At 42.9% G+C, this 20,808-nt stretch overlaps 1 protein-coding gene across 2 annotated transcripts in view; it reads right to left on the bottom strand.

Annotated features, from left to right (window-relative positions):
• Positions 1-8,839: 8,839 nt before the first annotated feature.
• Positions 8,840-20,808, bottom strand: part of ALG14 (ALG14 UDP-N-acetylglucosaminyltransferase subunit) — a 120,479-nt gene continuing 108,510 nt past the window's right edge. Inside the window, exons 4-7 of one of the 2 annotated variants that reach the window (XR_004276346.1) lie at positions 13,940-13,996; positions 13,451-13,602; positions 12,122-12,293; positions 8,840-8,870 (exon numbers count right to left, since the gene is read on the bottom strand). The gene's annotated coding sequence lies outside the window, so the exon portion shown is untranslated. Of the gene's footprint in view, positions 8,871-10,633; positions 11,485-12,121; positions 12,294-13,450; positions 13,603-13,939; positions 13,997-20,808 lie in introns of those variants that run through there. The other variant, XR_004276345.1, reaches the window with a different exon arrangement.

Genomic DNA, 20,808 nt, shown 5'->3' with positions numbered 1-20,808 from the left:
TGGAAAGCATTTTTTCCTTCCCTTTTCTCTAGCTTTCCCCCAGCTTTGTTGAGATATAATTGGCATAGAACACTGTGCGTACTTAAAGTGTCAAACATATTTTTCGATACATTCATCTATTATGAAATGGGATTCATAACATCCCTCACCTCACAAAATTGCCATTTTTATTGGTGGTGGTGAAAACATTTAAGTTTTACTCTCAGATCAGCTTTCAAGTATACAATACAGTATTGTTAACTGAAGTCACCATGCTGTGCATTAGATCCCTGAAATTTACTCATCTTTTAAGTGAAAGTTTATACTCTTTGACCAACATCTTCCCATTTCCTCCATCTCCCTTAACCTCTGGTAACCATCAATCTACTTTCTGTTTCCATAAGTTAAATTTTTAAAAATTCAAGTCTAATTGACTTACAATATCTTATTAATTTCAGGTGCACATCATGGTGATTTGATGTTTTTATACATTTTGAAATGATGCCCACACTAAGTCTAGTTACCATCTGTCCCCACACAAGGTTCTTAGAATACAGTTATATTCCCTATGCTGTACAGTGCATCCCCATGACTTATTTATTTTATAACTCCAAACTTGAACCTCTTAATCCCCTTTACCGATTTTGCCTGCCCCCCCACCCCCAGAGGCCAGATCAAGCAAGGTATTGAAGGCTACAGAGGAGTTCAGCCTTGAAGGAGTAAGGTCCTTTGCTCTAGAGTAAAAGTCCTGAAAAATCCTTCTGTACTTGTGTTCTGAATTAAAGAACAATTAAAATAAGCCCAGATAAGTTAAGTATTGAAGTGACTTAAAATAAAAAATTCTTGAGTGGTGTATCTGATATCTCATCCAAAAAAAAAAAAAGAAATTAAGTATGTGGGCTCATTGTCCAGCCATTCTAAATAAATAAGCACCTATTATGTTATTATGCTTGTTCAAGTAAAAGCCTTGTTACTTTGCGGAGGAATGTGGTCAACACAGTAGGAAAAAAATTTTCCACTCTTTTTTGTGTGTTTTGAATTGGCTACTCTATTAGTTTCCATTTCTTTCTCCAATTTTGCATTTTAAAATGCTTGGATCATGATCACAGATTTAAAAAACATTTGGCCTCACCTAGTCTTTTTGCAAAAAGTTTTCAAGGAAACAGCTTTATAAAGTGATGCAAGTACACTTTACTTTCAGCATGAAGAGGGTATGGGTAGGATTTATAGGCATTATTCCCAATTTTAAAAAAATCCATTTCAGCTCTTAAAATTTGCCTTTGAGTTTCTTGGTTTTACTCCTGGCCTGCCATAAATCATATAGGAGAAAGAAAACAAAAATATTTTCCCCATATGGGGACTTGAAACTTCGTTGACAGTTGACCCCTGAATAATACAAAGGTTAGGAATTCTGACACGCTACCTCCTCACCATGCTCAAAAACCCACGTCTAACTTTTGATTCCCCAGAACCTTAACTAATAATTAGCCTACTGTTGACATAAACAGTTGATTAACACATGTTTATATGTCTTTATATACTGTATTCTTACAGTAAAATAAATAAGAGGAAAGAAAATGTTATTAAGAAAATCATAAGGAAGAGAAAACATATTTTCTCTTACAGACCTGCACTGTAAAAAATCTGCATATAAGGGACTCACAGAGTTTAAACCCATGTTGTTCAAGGGTCAACTGTATATTATTACTTTAAAAAACAAAGATTTTATTTATTTATTTGACACAGAGAGAGCAACCACAAGCAGTGGGGAGGGGCAGAAGGAGAGGGAGAAGGAGGTTCCCTGCTGAGCAGGGAGCCTGTTGCGGGGCTCAATCCTAGGACCCTGGGATCATGACCTGAGCCAAAGACAGAGGCTTAACTGGAGCCAAAGGCAGAGGCTTAACTGACTGAGGCACCTATGTGCCCCTATAGTATTACTTTATAAACATATGTTCCCAAGGGGAAATTGCACTTACTTTATTAAACCCTAACCCTCAATTATGTATCTTACACTCCATTTATTCACATATTCTTATCTCGGTACCTGTGAGTTGAAGCACCATTCACCATTATTACACAATTAGTCTTGGTAGTGATCAACCTCTTATCACGCACATGCAGGGGAGAAAAAAACACTTTTCCTCAACCTCTTGGGTTTCGTAGATGAGAACTGTAAATTAAACTGACAAAAGAGAGATTAACAGCACAGATTTATCTGCGTGCCTTGGGAGCTTCCCAGAGGAGAAGTGAAAACCCAAAGAAAAGGGTTCAGCTTGAGAACTTCTATACCACTTTAATATGGGGCAATCAATTGTGGAGAAGGAACAAGGCGGGAAGTTAAAAGATTTTGGCTTCTAGGGTGTTATATCATGCATTGGAAGGTAAACATACAGGGGAAACCAATGGAGATAAGGGTTATTTTAGTAAGGTTTATTATACAAACTCCAGTGATAAGATTCTCCAGGGATTAAGAATCACTCTTCTCTTCCTGGTACGGAAGAGAAGAGACGGGAGACCTTCACAAAGGGAAATCTGTGCCCCAGTTTTATGCAGAAGAGATAAGGGCAGAGGGTTCCTCCCGTGTCTGCTGTTTCTTATTTGCCTTCCCCTTAAAATAATCTTTATGCCAAAGCTACATATTTTGGGATGGCATATTCTGATCCTCTTCATATGTTATCCCCATCTTCCTATGACATCTTACCTCCACGGGACAAGGGTCATGTTATGGATCTATTCCTTACTGGTTCCTAGTTGAGTTCTGAGTGTAAAGCAGGTGACCACATTTACTATTTATGAGCTAAAATTGCAGTGTTGTAAGTTATACCTCAATTCAAAAAAAATAAAATGCAGTGTTATCTCCTCAGAACTGCTTAGTTATATAGATATAACCATCCAAAAGACTAGTTAATATATCTTAATAATTTGTCAGCTCCTTCAGATGCAAGCCAAAAGTGCCGTTCTAGTCAGCATCAACCCACAAAAGATAAACGAAGGTTGGCAAATGGTGCTCTTAAGATACACACATCTTTTTATCCAACTCATTCATTTACTCAACCAATGTCTGTTGGGTGTTTGCCGTGTGCCAAATTCTGTCCTAGACTTTGGAGAGGGAGCCGTCAGCAAGACAAAGTCCCCAACTTCAAAGTCATGGCTTCTCCTGCTTGCCTTTTACTCTCTGAACTGATTCAGGAAAAGTCAAGACATTTGTCTTTTTATCTTTGATTTAACCAAAACCCCGGTGCTCGAGGACAGCCACTGTAGGATTCACCTGTGCTTCCAGGATCTACTCCAAACACCTTGGAGTTTATACAGCCCTTTTCACATGGCATGTCTCACTAATAACCAGCCTGGAAGCACACACACGCACACGACAACCAACCAAAAAAATGCTCTCCAAGCCTTGTGGGTTTCACCCTCTCATTCTGTATTCTAGGCAATGACCTGCTTTGGTAATTTTAGGAATATAGCTGTGTCCAGATAAAGCCTTTTCCATATGTTGTCTTCTGCTTTACCTGGCTTTAGCCTACTAAGCTCATTAATCACCTCCTCCAGGAAACCTTTCCTGCTCCTCTGATTTTGGTTAAACACCCATCCTGGGTTCCTATGACTTTTCATTTCTGACCTCTGTCATAGACATGATTGCACTATATTATAATGGTCTAGCCTCTCTTTTCACTAGACTGTGTACTCCTTAAATTTAGAGACTAATTCTTTTACATCTACGATGTCCATATTAAAGACAAGAAAAAAAAAAAGAAGGGCGGGTATGTGTTGAAATTGATAAGAATTCCCCTCAGAACCTCCCCCTCCTCCTACATCCCCCTTTTAGGAAGCAGACCCACCTTGTTGAAACCAGCACCAGTGCTTCTCAGTTGTGACACTTTGGGCAAGTTACTTAACTCAGCTGGGTCTATTCCTCTTGGAGCCAAGCGGGGGCTTAATAAGCATTTGCTTAATGAAAGAGTAATAATGATTATTAGAGGCTGAATTAATAGTGATAGTTAACAAGCACAGCACTTAGTCTGTGTCAGGCACTGTTTTGAGCATTTTCCTCATATTACCTCTGTCAGTCCTCACATAACCCTGCTACATGGTATTCATATTCCTTCTATAGAAGGAACTAAAGAAACCGGCCTGGAAGGGGGGGTAGGTGACTTAGCGGAGCTCTAGAGCCCACTCTCTGAACTACCGCACCCTCCTTCTGGTTGCCGGCTGCACGGGCAGAGAGCATGGAGGAAGAAACAAGATGATGAACACAGAATCCCCTGCCCTCGTCAAGAAAAGCATCTTTATTACTATCATGTCGTTTCCTGGGGAGGACTCACCAATATCCTAAAAGTGCTGCTCTTTAGTCTGACATTCCTTGTTTCCAGCTAAAACAACGCCCTACCTACCCAAATTATCCCGTGTGAATTATGTGTGGTTTGGGGTCCAGCAGGAGAACACAGCTCCTTGACTCTGCATGACCCGAGAGTCTTCTTACTTGGAACTGTCATTCTCTTTGGCAGAATGAGCAGCCATGGATGATGTGTGTGGGAGGACTCGGTCACCCCGGAGCTGGCCAGTCCACCTCACATCCACAGGAGACCTTATTAATTGGAAGAGTCATGTTTCCCTTCTAATTTCAGAGATTTCCTTCTCACTAATCCACTTAATGCATATACTTTACTTTGACCTGTTATGAATGATTTATTTCTGAAAGAACACAGACGTGTCTCTAGGAATGGTTAGCTTCAGGACAGAAGCCGGGGTCAATGAAGTACTCGCCCCCCCTCCAAGACCCCTCTCACTTCACCCCACCCACAGTCTGAGCCCCAGCAGCAAGCCGTGGAGTCCTTGACTCTCCCCTGACAGCTTAGCTGACTAGAAGACCCAGATGGGGCAATCAATTCTCTTCCCTGGGTTTTGATTCTCGGTCGGTCACTTCAACGTAAGTCTTATAAATGTAGAAGCTGTGAGGTAAGCATGTCCCATTTTATATGTAGAAAAGCAGACACAGCAGGCTTAGTAGTTAGGTTACAGTTTCCAGTTTCTTTAATAAAGAACCAATATAGGGGCACCTGCGTGGCTCAGTCGGGTCAGCGTTCCGACTCTTGATGTCGGCTTAGGTCATGGTGTCAGGGTCCTGAGACTGAGCCCCGCATTGGGCTCTGTGCTCTGCGGGGAGTCTGCTTGAGATTCTTTCCCTCTTCCTTTGTGCTTGTGCTTGTGCTCTTTCTCTAATAAACAAACAAACAAACAAATAAATAAATAAAACAAATAAATAAATCTTTAAAACAAAACATTAAGACCCAATATAACCCTAGCTTAAAAGACATAGAAACACGTTTTCCTTTCATGTATGAGTCCAGCACTAATACGATGGTTCCATGGAGTTCCATGGACCCAAGCTCCTACCTCATGGCTCCAACATTCTCTACTGGCAGCTTTCATCTCTAGGTCAAAGGCAAAGTCTTTCTCTCCTGCCATCTTTACCCAGGCCTACGCAGGAAGGAGGGAAAAAGAAGAGAGGAGATCACTCCTTTCCATTTAAGAGCCTAATCTAGAAGTTGTACATATCACTTCTGTCTGTACTGCACTGGCAGGAGCCAATGGCAAGGCCTGGAAGGGTGGCCTTTGGCTAAGTGGCCTTGTGTCCAGCTACAACTCTATCTCATAGAGGGGGAGACACAACACGCAGCCTTAGCTGGTTTCAGGCTCCCACAGCGAGGTGGTCACTAGAGAGTCAACGGGAAATAGAGACCACGAGAAAAAGCAGAGGGGAGGAGAGAGGAGCGGAGGAGAACCACACTGCTTTCAGTTGGCACCTACGTCTCGACCTCAGGGTCTTACTGACTGCCAGCAGCTTGCTTGCCCTTGCTTATCATAAATCCTTGGCTTTGCATAAGCTTAGACCCAGGGGGCCTCTGTTCCTTGACACCAAAGAGCCTTGTTGGGCGACCATCAACCTGATGCTGTGCTCCTTGAAGGCAAGGGAACAAAACAAGGTTTTTGTTCCCAGCTCAGTGTTTGCAGGTGCCGGTGCTCTGTGGAAAGATACCGATAGAACTTAACGTACCCTTTTGCAGCTGGGTGCATTTACTCTCTGTCTCTTTTATTTTTTATTTTGTCTTGTTTTTATTTTTTTATTTTTACCAGTTATAGTCTGTAAACTTCCAGACTACCTCAAAGAACAGGAGGGTTCGGCCTGTAGGAGGATCAGAGAGTGTCTCGATTTGAGACTAATAGGAAAATACTTAAGAGTTTTGGCCCCAGCACTTCCCCGAAATCTGTCGGCACGCTGGAGGAGGGGCTGTGCTCCAGGGCAATAGTGTCACAGCGATCTTCCCTCCCGCACTGTTATGTGAACCAGGACTGCAGGGTGTCCCTCCCTCCTGAGCTTGGACAGCATTAAACACCAGCACCTCCCGCTCACCCTCAACTGAGAACGCTCTACCCCAGACTTGGAGAAGAGTCTAACATGGAACTGTGCTCGGTGTTCTAAATTTAACCAGCTGCAAAGAAGTACCATTCTATCAAATGCTTTTTAAATGGAGGATCTGCTTCTTTAATGGAAAATCTGCATTTCATCAAAGGAATGGAAAACAATGCGCTTGACTAGTTTATTCGATACAAAGCCCAGCATAACAACATACCCCAAATCCACACTTTTGTCTTTCGTCTTTAAGAGAAAATAAAGCAAGGAATTTTGAGAGGCTTGCCTAAAAAGGGCCTGTAAGCTGCGTTCTGCGGTATCATAATGAAAATGGCAGGATTCAAGTTATACCCGAGAATTTTACAAGTCTGCCTGGCATGGAGAAAGTATTCAATTAATTGTTATTGGATAAGTATGTTTTGAACTGCTGAAGCAATTTGTCTAGAAATCTCTATTACGTGATACATTCACTTTACTCTGAAAGCACACAAGATTTGCGAATGAATATCAGAATTAGCTTCATTAATAGTGGGAATGAAATCAAGTCCACTGGGAAGGAATGGTTATGAAAGGAGCATGAGAACTTTTAAAGCTCAGTTATCTAAAAATTGTAAACAAGAGCACTGCCATTTTCTGCTTTACTCTAAACATTAGAGTAAACTTTTACAGTGCCGAGAGATACCCAATAGCTCTTAATTTCAGAGAACGGTCATTGAGGACACAGCATTCTTACCCTTTACTTCTTCAGGAACCTTTTTTTTCCCCCAGATCCTATGTTTCTGAGTCTTTTTATGAAATAGTGCGCTCATTAATCGACATTACATTAGATAATGCTGTAGAATTTCCCCAAAAGCAGTTTTTCGCTCAGAGGCAACTAGCTTAGTGCTCTGTTGGGAGGTCCCCAAGACCATCCCCAGGTTCAGTGACCCCGAGGATACCTCACAGGACTCGACATCCTGTTCCTGTCGTATTCAAGTCTCTGCTTTATTAAAGCCACAGGATACCAAGCCGTTGGCAAAGGGAAGGAGCCTATAGGGGAAGTCTGGGGAAAACCAGGTGTCAGCTTCCAAGGGTCCTCTCCCCCTGGAGCTGCACAGGACATGCTAATCCTCCCGGCAGTGAGTTCTCCTCGTGAGAGCATCCGTAAATGTCGCCAATCAGGCAAACTGGGTAGAGACTCAGTGGCTGGGGTCTTGTGTGGAGGCTGGTCATGCAGGCAGCCTCTGCCTGGCAGACACACAGATGCTGGGCTCTCAGAAGGAAAGCAGGTACTCAGCATAAATCAGGTTGTTTGAATAAACAGTTTAGGCACAGCGAGCCACCCTTATCAGTTACGGGTGGGAACATTCTCAAAACCTAAGTTTGGACACCTGCCAAGAGGCAACCTTGCAAGCAGGCCTCTTCACGGCTTGCCGTCCAGGCTTCCCATGCTAATTCTGCTCTGCACGAACACCATCCGTAGATTACCAATAGTCCTGGTAATGATAATAAGTTTGATGGATTCTTTCCAAGTCGATGTCTAGTCCCTTTATTTTACTAATTTTCCTTAAAGATTTTATTTTTAAGTAATCTCTACACTCAATGTGGGGCTTGAACACTGAGATCAAGAGTCACATGGTCCACTGACTGAGTCAGCCAGGTGCCCCCAGATTCTCTTTTTAATCATTATGTAATTAGGGACGCCTAGTTGGCTCCATTGGAAGACTGGGTGACTATTGATCTCAGGGTTGTGAGTTGGAGCACCACATTGGATGCAGAGATTACGTTAAAAAAAAAAAAAGTACACACACACACACACACACACACACACACACATATATATCTTGGAGCATCTGGGTGGCTCAGTCAGTTAAATGTTTGCCTTCAGCTCAGGTCTTGATCTCAGGGTCTTGGGATCGAGCCCCGCCTCGGGCTCTCTGCTCAGTGGGGGGTCTGTTCCTCTCCCTGGCTTATGCTCTCTCACTCATCCTTTCTCTTTCTCTCTCTCTCTCTCTCAAATAAATAAATAAATAAATAAAATCTAAAAAAAAAACTTGAAAAAATTATTATGTAATTAACATTATAGAACCCTTATCACATGCCAGACCCATGGTTAAAGTTATTTAATTTTTATAGTAAACATAAAAAACAGGTCATCTTTTGTCCCCATTTTACAGACAGAGACATGTTTTACAAAATGTGTTTTACAAACATCAGATCCAGTGGAGTTAAGTTACTTGCCCAGCCTTACAACTAATAATTGGTAGTGTTAGCATTGGAACAGCAGGTCTGACTCTAAAACATGGACTCAGTTGGGAGTTCTTAAAAATTTACCACACCGGGTGCCTGGGTGGCTCAGTTGGTTAAACGTCCACCTTCGGCTCAGGTGGTGATCTTGGGGTCCTGGGATCGAGCCCCACGTTGGGCTCCCTACTCAGTGTAGAGCCTGCTTCTTCCTCTGCCTGCTGCTCCCCCTGTTTGTGCTCTCTCGTCCTCTCTGTCGAATAAATAAATAAAATCTTTTTTAAAAAATAAAAATTTCAAAAAAAAAAAAAAATTTCACCACATACTTTCTTGTGCTTTCTTCTTTTCCTTTCTTCTAACGTGGTTATCAAAAACCTTCCACATATGGGGCGCCTGGGTGGCTCAGTGGGTTAAAGCCTCTGCCTTCGGCTCGGGTCAGAATCCCAGTGTCCTGGGATCGAGCCCCACATCGGCTGTCTGCTCCGCAGAAAGCCTGCTTCCTCCTCTCTCTCTCTCTGCCTGCCTCTCTACCTACTTGTGATCTCTGTCTGTCAAATAAATAAATAAAATCTTTAAAAAAAAAAAAAAAACTTCCACATATGTACGCATACGCATCTCTCTCTGTGTTGTGTCAGTAGAACACGAACATAACCCAATACAGATCTGGTGCAGGCTGCCTTTCAAAGATGTGTGGAAACGAATGAATACTTAAGCATAACAAGTGAATATCCAGCAGTTACATACCGCATCTTTAAATAGCAACACGTTACCTCTTGAAACTCAGTAAAAGGAAGCTGATGCAAGAAACCTGGGCACCTGGGTGGCTCAGTCAGTTAAGCGTCTGCCTTTGGCTCAGATCATGATCCCAGAGTCCTGGGATCCAGCCCTCCATCGGGCTCCCTGCTCAGCGGAGAGCCTGCTTCTCCCTCTCCCCCTCCCCCTGCTTGTGTTCCCTCTCTTGCTGTTTCTCTCTCTGTCAAATAAATATAATATTAAAAAAAAAAAAAGAGAAAAACCTGGGCCAGTCACACCAGTAAACTCATCTGTCCATTTGGCTTCTGTGAACTGGTTCAGTGTTTTTCGAAGCTTGGAAGGCTTAATAACTTATGAAATCATGCACATAGTTATCACTACTTTTTGAGTCTTACCAACGTGCAGCGCACAGAAGTACTGCCTTTTTTTTTTTTTTTTTTTTTAAAGGGAGAGTCCTGAGCAATCAGAAGTAGGTCTGAGGCCTGCCTACCTCGTGTACACAGATCCCTCTGCACCTCGGCTTCTGCCCAGGTAAGGCCAGAACACTGCTGTCATGTGACAGGGTTTGACTGGTCAGAGAGTCTCCATGGTGACCCGGTGCCTTTGGAAAGAAGGCTCTCTGCCTTAGAGGTGCTACAAACGGCATGGGGACACCCCAGTCTGGTCACGAAACTGGTGATAACCTCAGGGCAGGGAGGAAAGCAAGCTGCAACAAAGCAGAATTAGAGCTGAAGAAGAGTCCAAAAAATATGAATTTTAGGGAACAAAAATTGTTTGCATCTTTGTATTTGGAGCTCTATCCCAAGATGATAGCAGTCCCTAACATCTAAAGGCTGCTTTACTATCTTCGCAAAGTGCTTTCTGGTGTACCTTCTCACACTCTCCTACCAGCAGCCTGGAAGGGAGGCCAGATCTGTAGTATGCCCATTTCACAGACGAGACACTAAGGCAAGGATAAGGTCACTTTCCCAATACCTCAGGACTAGTGACTTGTGGTCTTTTAATCTTGGATGTTGCTTTTTAATCATTAATGTGCAAATGACATCCACAGGCTTAGTAAGTCTGAGGGGGAGTTCAGATTCTTCATTTCTCACAAGTCCTCAGGTGATACAATAAGAAATAAGAATATAAAATGCATTATTTTTGAATTGATTTTCAAAAAGATTTTATCTTATTTTTAATAATCTCTACACCAGACATGGGGCTTGAACTCATGACCCCAAGACCAAGAGTCATGTGCTCTACTGACTGAGCCAGCCATGCACCCTTAATTATTTTTCTTATTGTGAAATAAACCCTTCATCCACAAAAGAGTGGAATCATTACATGGATACTTAAAATAAATTTATCATGAAGCAAATGCCACATAACCCCATTACCCAGGTAGGACACAGAACAGTACTGGAAACCTTCTCTCTGTCTCTCCCTAACCAAGCCTCTCCCTCTTCCTGGGAGGAAACACTATCTTGACTTTTGTGATCATCATTTTAGTTCTTTTCTTTAGGAAACTGAATATTTGAGGTAGTGTTTTTCTGTTGGTTCAGGGGTTCCTGATACTTTGGACTCACCACTGTCTCACAGGTGATAATGATACACAGGCCAAGCGGACAGATCTTGTCTTTGGAAGTCATTAGTAGGAAAAAGCCCCTTAGAGGGGCTGAAGCCCTCTGTGCAAATTGTGCAGGAACAGAGGGTAACCCCCACACCAAATCCTAACTTTAGGAATGGAATGTACTGGAATAAATGAGTCCTGGATCTTTGCTACTCTATCAAGTCAATATTTAACAAATCCATTATAGTTGGGCAAAGTCTGTTACAGTTGATGGGACAGATAAGAAAGGTCGGTACCCAGAGGAGACAATGAAACAAGAAAAGTGTTATTAAATGTTCTGTCTGCCTTTGGGTGGTCTTGCTCCCAACTCCCCTTACTTCAGGAAATCGTCAGTCCTGATTGTCAATGAAACGTTTTTTCCTAAAACTACTGCTTACAAATATGGACCTTTGCTTTGTTCAGTCCGATTAAAAATTCGACTGGGCAGCATATTCAAAGGGCCAAGAACATCAGAAGTACCAGTGTTCATGTTCAGCACCAGGTGGCCTGGAAGTCTAGCTTCCTGCAAAAAGAAAGATCAAAATTGCCCAGAGAGCCAGCAAATAGGACTGTGGTGCCAAAAGAAGGCAGGCTGAAAACGACTCCTGCTTCTCTACTGAACAGTCCTTCCCCGCGCAGTCTGGACTTCACCTGTATTAGTCAGTTACTGCTATGTAACAAACCATCCCCAAACTTAGTAGCTTAATAAAGAGCCTCAAATTTCTCATGATCCTTTGGTTTGTCTGGGAGGTTCTTGTGCTGGTCTTGCCTGGGCACGCTTTGTCTGGACAGCCAAGGTGGTCTGGGCTGTCTGGACCAGCATAGTTTTCCACACACAGCTGACAGTTGACACTGACTGTTGTCTGAGGTACCTCACATTTTCTCCATGTGGCAACTTATTCTTAAGCGTTTGTCCCAGAGAAGCTAAGCATTCAGGATTTTTGTAAAAAATATTTGTCCCTCTGTGACTGCCCATCTCTGCCTCTTCTAGCATTGACTAGACTGGCTAGTTTGGCTATATTTCTCTGAATTTGTTTGGGTTTTCCTTACATCTCTATCTGGGTAAAAGAAGGGTATGGGGGGCAAAGTTGGTTAAAGAAACTGATTCCTCCCCCCCACCCCACCCCCAGTTTGCCATGCCACCGAGCTAAGCATCTCACCGGTGCCCCAGCATGTAATGGCGCACCATCTCCCCACGGACGCGCTGCCTTTGCGAGGGTGGTTTGCACCTGGGGAATGACTGATTAGGTCCTCGGGCCATCCTTACACTATCATCCCAGGTAGCTTCTTGGCTTCCTCTACTCCTTCTCTTTTTTTCCCTTTTTAACCAACCTGAAAGAAGTAAAGAATAAAAGCAGAGTACAAAACACTCTATCTCTTTTTAACTGTGTTGCAAATCTATCTCCTCTTCTGGCTTTGTTTCCTCTGCCTATCTTTAAATGTTAGTGTTCCCCAAGGCTCTTTCTTCTGACCTTTGGCTTCTGCCTCTTCTTACTAAGGAGGCTGCCCTGGGTGATTTGATCCACTCCCAACTACTGATGCCCATGACCCAATCCAGGCCGCCCCAGATCCCCGTACCCACTACCAACCGGACATCCCTACTGGAATATCCCAAAGGCTCCCAGTGCTCATGACTCCCTCATAGGAACTCATTATTTCCTAAAACCTCAAAGAATGGGAGTCTTTCTAGTCTTCCTCCCCCTCACTTTCACCTGTTTCAGGTATCCAACTGCGGCGAAACAAACAGCCCCCAAACTTAGTGATTTAAAACAACAATGATTTATTATTTATCATGTGGGACTCCATCCCAGGACCCTTGGATCCTGACCTGAGCCCACGGCAGACAGTCACCGATGGAGCCACCCAGGTGCCTTAGGATCCCCAGTATTTGTATATTACTGTAATCCACTTCAAACAGAACCTAGGTTTAATTTGTCCCCCCTTTTAAAAAACCAATGTTCTCCCCAGTATTCTCTCCAGTTGGCCTGATTTATTGACTATTCCTCAAAAATGACTTTCTCATTCCCGCCTCTGTTTTCTAGCTCATGCCTCCTATTCACCCTCCTTGGAATGTTCACCCCATTCCCTTCTGCTTATTGAGATCCCACTCATGTGTAATGTCTCAATTCAAGTTCACTTCTTCCCTAAATGCTTTCTCTGGACATAACAACTCAAGAATTTTTCCCCTTTTCGGAACACCCATTGTACTTGCCATCTGTCCTGCTCCTGACACATATAATAATACACACTGCTTTCTATTATTTAATCTTTTAAATTTGTGTTAACCTTGCTTTCCTTATTAGATTTAAAATCTATGAAGGTCTAATGATATGAGGTTAATTACTCAAAAAATGACAGGAGAGGCTCTGTGTCATGTCAGAAAGAAACAAATCCACCAAAGAAAACACAAAAGGAATGACAGTTGAAGTGGATTAAGGCCTAAATACAGAGTTAAGAGAGTGAGTATTCATGAAGTTTGCAGTAGTTACCAAAGTCCTGTTTCCTTTTTCTACAGTGGACAATTGTTGGTAAGTAGCTTCCCAGTCAAGGACCACACTTCCCAGTTCCACCAGCGGTCTCAATGGAGTCATGTGACTAGTTCCCAGCAATGCAGAGTGATTGGAAAGGATGTGTGTTCCATCTGGCCAAAAGGGATGAGAAGCAGACGTGCCTCTACTTTCTACTGGCTAGACAGACAGGACTTGGAGGGTCTAGAAGAAAATGGCCAATAGGATGGAAGAAGCCTGGGTCCCTGAATCACCTCATACTGCAAAACCAGCCCCTGACATGGGACCCTGGCATTGGGCTTCTCCTTGAGCAAGACATTAAGTTTGTATGCAGCTACTGAAATGTGCAAGATTATTTATTAGAGCAGTGTATTAATGAGGGTTCTCCAGAAAAAAAGAGATTCAGTAGGATATGCCTGCCTATCTATCTGTCTAATCTATCGAGAGATTTGTTTCAAGAAATTGACTCACATGAATTTGGTAGATGGCAAGTCCAAAATCTGTAGGGTGGGCCAGCAGGCTAGAGACCTAGGAAGAGGCAATGTTGCAGTTCAAGTTCAAAAGCCATCAGCTGGCAGGATTCCCTCTTGCTCAGAGAAGATCAGGTTTTTACTCTATTCAGGTCTTCAGCTGATTGGATGAGACCTGTTTGCATCATGGACAGCAATGTGGTTTATATCAAATCAACCAATTTAAACCCTAATCTAACCAAAAACACCCTTACAGAAACATCCAGAATAATGTTTGACCAAACATCTGGGTACCATGGCCCAGCCAGGTTGGCAAATAAAATGAACCATTACAAGCAGCTAATCTTAAATTACACCAAGGTATGTTGAGAATAGCCACTAACACTTGTAGAAATGGCATATTTCTCTTCCCCTTGTCTTCACTCAGCAGCTGTCCCTGCTCTGGTAAAGGAAGATATGTTATTTTCAAAATAAGCCAAACACATGAAATGTCCTACAAAGACACCATATTTGAAAAAGCACTGGAGGATACACTATGATCATTACACCATGATTCATCCTGTGTGCATGAGGAAAGATCTAGTCACCTGAGTTTTAATAAACAATTGATCTCTCTGCCCAGAATCGGGCACAGGGAAGGTCATCACCAAGGAGCCTGTTCTGTGTATCCATTTTCGACAGAACCAGGTGATGGGTGTTTCTGGCCGTGAGAGGCTCTGAGGGTAAGATCCCCTGACCCCTGCTATTCACCAGTAGGGCTTTTGTGTCTTGGTTCTTTTTAAGACATTTGTAAGCAGAGCAGAAAAACAGAACTGAAAACAGGACAGTTATGCCTCTGGTCCTCAGGAAACAACCTCCTTACCTTCAGCGGCAAAAAGATCCGTCAAAAGTTAAGTGGTTTCCCCTCCTTCCTGTCACCTTGAATAAGGTGGGAGCAGAAGGGAATTGGTATTGGTTTTTTAATATCGATTGACTACTACATGCTGTACAGTAGGTAACACTGAAAAATTTACTGTAACCGCATTCTGGTCAGTGCCCTATAATGATCTAGGTCACTTACTACCTCCTCCGTGAAGTTCATTCTCAACCACCCAGGACTCTTTATTTCAAAAGGTATATATTCATTTATTCAACAAATATCAGTCAAGACTCTACTATGGATATAATACTATATTGAGTAATTGTAAAAAATTCAGACGAGTACAAGTTGTAGTCTCAAAACTCTCCGTAAACTCTCTACGTACACTTGTGTGTGTGCATGCATACACACTCGTGCATGGACCCGCACTCTCCAAGGACAGTGCTCTCCTACTTGAGCCCTGTGCTCCCTCTGTGCTTTCCTTGTCTGAAGCATCTGAGCACCCTGTTGGTTTGGGACCAGGACAAGGAGGCCAGTTTTCTGGGTTTCCTCCCTTAAAAGCCACTCGGTCTTTCTGGCTTTTAACTGTAATGGCATTACACACTCACTCCAACAACAAAAGGGACGCGGAGATCTTCTAATGTGGGGGGTCGAGGTAGGCGTGCCCAGTAGTCTGTGACTCCTTATGCACTTCCTGAAGGTCTCACCCCAATTCTAGAAAAAGTTCATGACAGGGGTGGTATGAGGAGGAAGTCTGTTCACTTGTTGACTCGCAAAAGGTCTTAGCAAAGGGCAGAGCTACTGCACCCAGCCGGGCCACAGGGAAGCTCACCCCACAGACATAGCTTGGCTGGTTCCCATATAACTAGATCTGCCGGAGACCACATTCTGGAGCAAGAAGCCCACCTGTCAGTTGCCTCCCACCCTCTTCCTCATTTTATTTTTCCCCCTGTCCCTGGTTCCTGAAGCTCAGCGGGGATTGGAACCATGAGTCTGGAGCAAATCTCCCTGTTTGGCCGTGTTGGGGAGATATCCAGGCTTTCAGCCCACAGGCTAGTCAGTCCTGAGGCGCCCGATGCCTCAGAGAGGAAGGGGGCAGTCAGGGGGAGACTTCCTATCTCACCGTATGGGGTGGCTCTTGGTTTATTTATCAGACTGCGAAGTTTACACTGAAGTTTAGGTATTTTTGTTGAACTGAAGCTTTAATTATTCCTCTGGCTAGCCTATAATTCCAACATCCCAGTTTTCCAGCTCTTGCTCTTGAATTTAACTGCGGCTTTATTTTTCCCCTGGCTGAGCCTCAGAAGGGCAGCCTGGAGAGGGTGGGATTTCCCCTCTTGTCACATAAACAAGGAAGTGAAGGAGACCTCTGTACTCTCAGAACTCTAAGCATGAAATGCTGCGTGTCTAAGCATTTATATCACTTGGCTGGGATGAGGCATGGAAAGCGTTCTTTTTTCATACCAATTCATCGTGAGCCTCTCTGATGCATTTTGGGACTCACGGTTATTGTTGGGATTATACTCGGATTCCTGTACTGGCCGGTCCCCAAAGCTTTACTAAACAACAGCAAAGCCAGCAGGTACCATTTATATCCACGCTCCAGGCGCTACACTGGGTGAACCCTTCACAGCTGGGATTTTTCTCATTTCACAGTGGAGAGGACACAGATCCAGAGAGATGAAACAAACCAACGGAAGCCTGGACACACACTAGGACCAAAGTGTTTTTCATCTACTCCATTATTTCACAGGCAAAGTGAAGACAATCAGATTGTCCTTCAAACCTATGGAGCTTTGCTGTGTATAAGGATCTGGTGAATCCTTCCATCAAGTAAATAATAGTCTGTGCATAAATCCAGATGGATACAGGTATGCAGATAGATTTCTATTTATGTATTTTGTGTGCGTCTCCTATAACTTTAGACACGTTTAAGGGGACCTACAGTGTTTGGTCCTCTTATTCGGGCAAGCAAAGATATTTAGAGAATATTAAAGAGGGCTTTGTTCGTTCCTCTGCAGATCTTCACCAAGCGTTCCTCTGTGGGAATACAAAGACGAGAAAAGCAGATGATCCCTGTCCTCCCAGAGTGTATGGGTTTTGGTTTCTTGGAGTGTGCCACTCCTTACTAGTGGGCTGCTTAGAAACAGAATGTCCACTTGCTTTGTGGTAATAAGTCAACAGTTTATTTTTTTTAAGAGTTATTTATCTATTTGAAAGAGAGAGAGTGAACTGGGGGTAGGGGCAGAGGGAAAGCATCTCAAGCTGACTCCCCGCTGAACGTGGAACCCAACACGGGGCATGATCCCCGGCCCCTGAGACCAGGACTTGAGCTGAAATCAAGGGTCGGATGCTCAACTCGACTGAGCCACCCAGACGCCCCTAAGTCAATAGCTTAAGAAACTTTCTTATCTGCTTACCACAGGAATGCCTTTCATCGTAAACCATTTTAAAAAGCAACATTCTAATATTATATAATATAAAAAGTTACTTTCCAGGATTGCCAGCTGCAGAGAAACAACCAGAATCAGAGAAGAAAATTTTAATATGCAAATCTATCCCTCCAAAGGGGGAACAGAGTAGATGGGGCGGCAAGTCCCTTCCCCTGGCTCCGGCAGCCCTCCAGGACTTGTGAAGATGACTTTAGCCGGTGGCTCCTAAGCCTGGGGCAAGCAGAAACACAGCTGAATGTAAATATGAAGCAAAACTCCAGCCAGAAGTTCTGACAAAGCCTTTTCTCCCCCTGGCTTGTTAATTTATTTCCATGAAAAGAGGCCAAAGACGTTTAAAATGAGGATTGTTCTGGAAAATCCAGGCTAGATGGACACCAGATGTATATAGGGAATCAGGGCACACCACAGTAAACACTCAGTAGTTGTCTGCTCAATGAAGCAACGAAAACTCGGTACTGATCTTTGGAAAATCAGACCAAAACAGCCCTGTACGACATGCCCGCCTTCATAGGTTTTCAATTTACCGCACCTCCCCCACCGCCTTTTTTTTTTTTTTTTTTTTTTAAATACACAGCAAAGGGAAAAGTCGCCAAGTGTTTCTTGGCTGAATTTTTCTATTTTGCTTTCAGTTTGTGCCATTTCAGTTCCTGTTATCATGCTTGGAGGTACACTGAAGTGCAGAGAGCCCTGGGGGTATCCGAGGCCGCGCTGGAAGACTGAGCACAGGCAGCAGAAGATATTAATAATGTGATGTCAACACAGCACACATTCAGGAAACTCCAGGAAAAGAACACAAACAAAACCCTGGTCCGAAGTACTTTTTGGAAAGGCTTTACTGTGAGAGGATGGTAAGGGTTTTACAAGGGCTATGAAGAAACGTATTTAAGTTAATAAAGTTCTTTATTGAGTGTTTACTGTGTTTTACAATGTGCTTTACATCTATTAACTTGCTTCATCTTCCAAACAACCCCATAAAGAAGTCACAACTAGAATCCCCACCTTACCAATGAAACAACTGAGGCACAAAGGAGCTCGGTAGCGTGCCCAGGGCGAGGGGGAAGGGCAGAGACAGAAGTTAAACCCCCGGCAGGGCAGGGCAGGGCGGGGGTGGGAGATGGGCTAAGCAGCTGAAGGGAATGGGGAGTGTAGAGACTTGCGGTTATGAAAGAAATCAGTCACCGGGATGAAAAGTACGGCACAGGGAACCCCATCCGTAGTATTGTGATAACCTTGTCCGGTGACAACACTTAGTGTGGTGAGTATTTTGTCACGTCTCTATGTCGAATCACTGTGTCGTACACCGGAAACTAATATAATATTATGTGTCGGTTACATTTCAATTAAAGAAAAAAAAAACGTTACCCCCAGGCAGCCTGGCCCCAGAGCCCTGGTGTTGTGGTGTTAAACTGCTCTGCTCTGTGGCCCGTCAGAGGACAGGGAAGCGGGACAAATTGCTGGGCTGCTGAAATGTAAGTTGTGTAGCTTGATCCCCATCCCCCGCCCTGCAGAGAAGAGGTGAATAAAACTTCGGAAATGTTGACAGTACCATGTTAAGAAGCCCTTATGCTCTCTTCTTACTAAATCTATCATTTATTCATTCATTTTTTTTTTTTTTTTTTTTTTTAGATTTTGTTTGTTTAACAGAGAGAGACACAGCGAGAGAGGGAACACAAGCAGTGGGAAAAGGAGAGGGAGAAGCAGGCTTCCTGCCGAGCAGAGAACCTGATGCCAGGGCTCAATTCCAGGACTCTGGGATCATAACCTGGGCAGAAGGCAGATGCTTAACAACTGAGCCACCCAGGTGCTCCCATTCATTCATTTTCAAAAGCGTTTACTGAGTACCCTGCTATGTGAACAGTGAGGTGCTGGCATTGGTCAGCTATTCAAAGGTGAACACAGCGCGATCCTACCCACGAATGTGTCCGATAAGCTTTGGGACCACACTTTGGTAGGTTTGAATCTCAGTCCCATCACCTACCAGCTCTAGGACTTGAGGCAAATTTTTTCACCTCTTCGAGTTGTTTCCTCACAGAGAAAAGAGGTATGGTACTCACAGAAGAAAAACAAAATATCCAATTGAAATTATTTTTCTTTTGCTGACTACAGGCAGAATTAGCTTATTTGTGCTTTGGCAAACCACTACTCCTATGGTTCTGTCTTTGGTTTCAACCCCAAAATGGTTTATTTTATCTCTCAAACTTATTTTCAAATGATTACATTTGATTTATTTTGCATGTCAGTCTAACCACTAAGCATATGTCATCACATCACTTAATTTATAACAGAACATAAATTTGCTGTGTCGGCTCTGCTAGCTAAAATAGAATCTAGTACACTACAGTCATCCACAAAAGAATTTACAGTAACAATAATAATAGTCAAGAAACTCGGGAGAGAATTTTAAAAATTAAAAATTAAAAAAATTCAAAGCAGGGTTCTATAAAAAAAAAGAAAGAAAGAAAATTTCTACCACTATTTAAAACAATTTTGTTTTTTGCATCTCGCTGTCCTAAGAGAAGGCTTTACAGATGCACACATGCACACATAACACACACACTATTCATTTTGGGAAGTGAGGGTGATTGAACAGGCACAGAAGGAAAGGAGATAAGGTTGTTTGTTTTTTCATTAAATTTCAAGCCTCAGATTCAAAAAGAAAACATTGTAAAATCAACTTTAAGTACAAGTTTTGTATCCCTTTTTGGAGGGTGGGGAAAGGGTTACTGAGATTCTAATGAAAGTTACAGACTATCTTTCCAGAAAATACGTAGATAAATCCCCCAATTTTCAAACCTTTCCATGCACTCCAGTTTAAGAATCCTTGACCTAGTCATTGGGGGAAAATATTTAAAAATATTATATGTAAGATTTCCAGGTACTTTATGTAGGTAATAGAAGTAAGCCGGACCCTTAGTTTTCCAAACTGTTTAACACATAATTTGTGTATGGTGTAGATTAACTCCCATTTACAACCCCGTAAATTTATGAAAAGTTAACAGGTTTGGTTAAACAAATCTGAGTTTTAGACCCTGTCCTCCTCTCTGGAACAGCAGAGGAAAAAGTAAGGAAATCCTTCCATTGTGTAACTGACTTGTTTCCTTTCATAACTGGAATATGCCTTTTAACACAGCCAGCCTTAAATCTATACATTCAGCACCCTTTGTAAGCACAAGTCATGTCATGGCCCTCAGATACTTTAATTATGTGGACATTCACCTCCGAAATGTTGCTAGACAGTAGAAGAAACAATAAACCCATAAAAACCCTGACGCTAAATCAGAACTGTCTCTGTTAATATCAAGTTAGAAGTGCCAGATCAGGGGTTCCTGGGTGGCTCAGTTGGTTAAGTGTCTGACTTCAGCTCAGGTCATGATCTTAGGGTCTTGGGATTGAGCCCCGGGTTAGGCTCTGTGCTCAGCGGGGAGTCTGCCTGTCTCTCTCTCTCTCTCCCTCTTCCTCTGCTCCTTCCCTGACTCATGCTCTCTCCCCCCCACCCTCTCTTAAATAAATACATAAAATTAAAAAGAAAAAAAAAAAAAGGAAAAAAGAAGCACCAGA

The sequence above is a fragment of the Mustela erminea genome, chromosome 10 (assembly GCF_009829155.1).
Source record: "Mustela erminea isolate mMusErm1 chromosome 10, mMusErm1.Pri, whole genome shotgun sequence".
NCBI classification, from domain to species: domain Eukaryota; kingdom Metazoa; phylum Chordata; class Mammalia; order Carnivora; family Mustelidae; genus Mustela; species Mustela erminea.
This window is presented reverse-complemented; position numbering and strand designations above follow the sequence as displayed.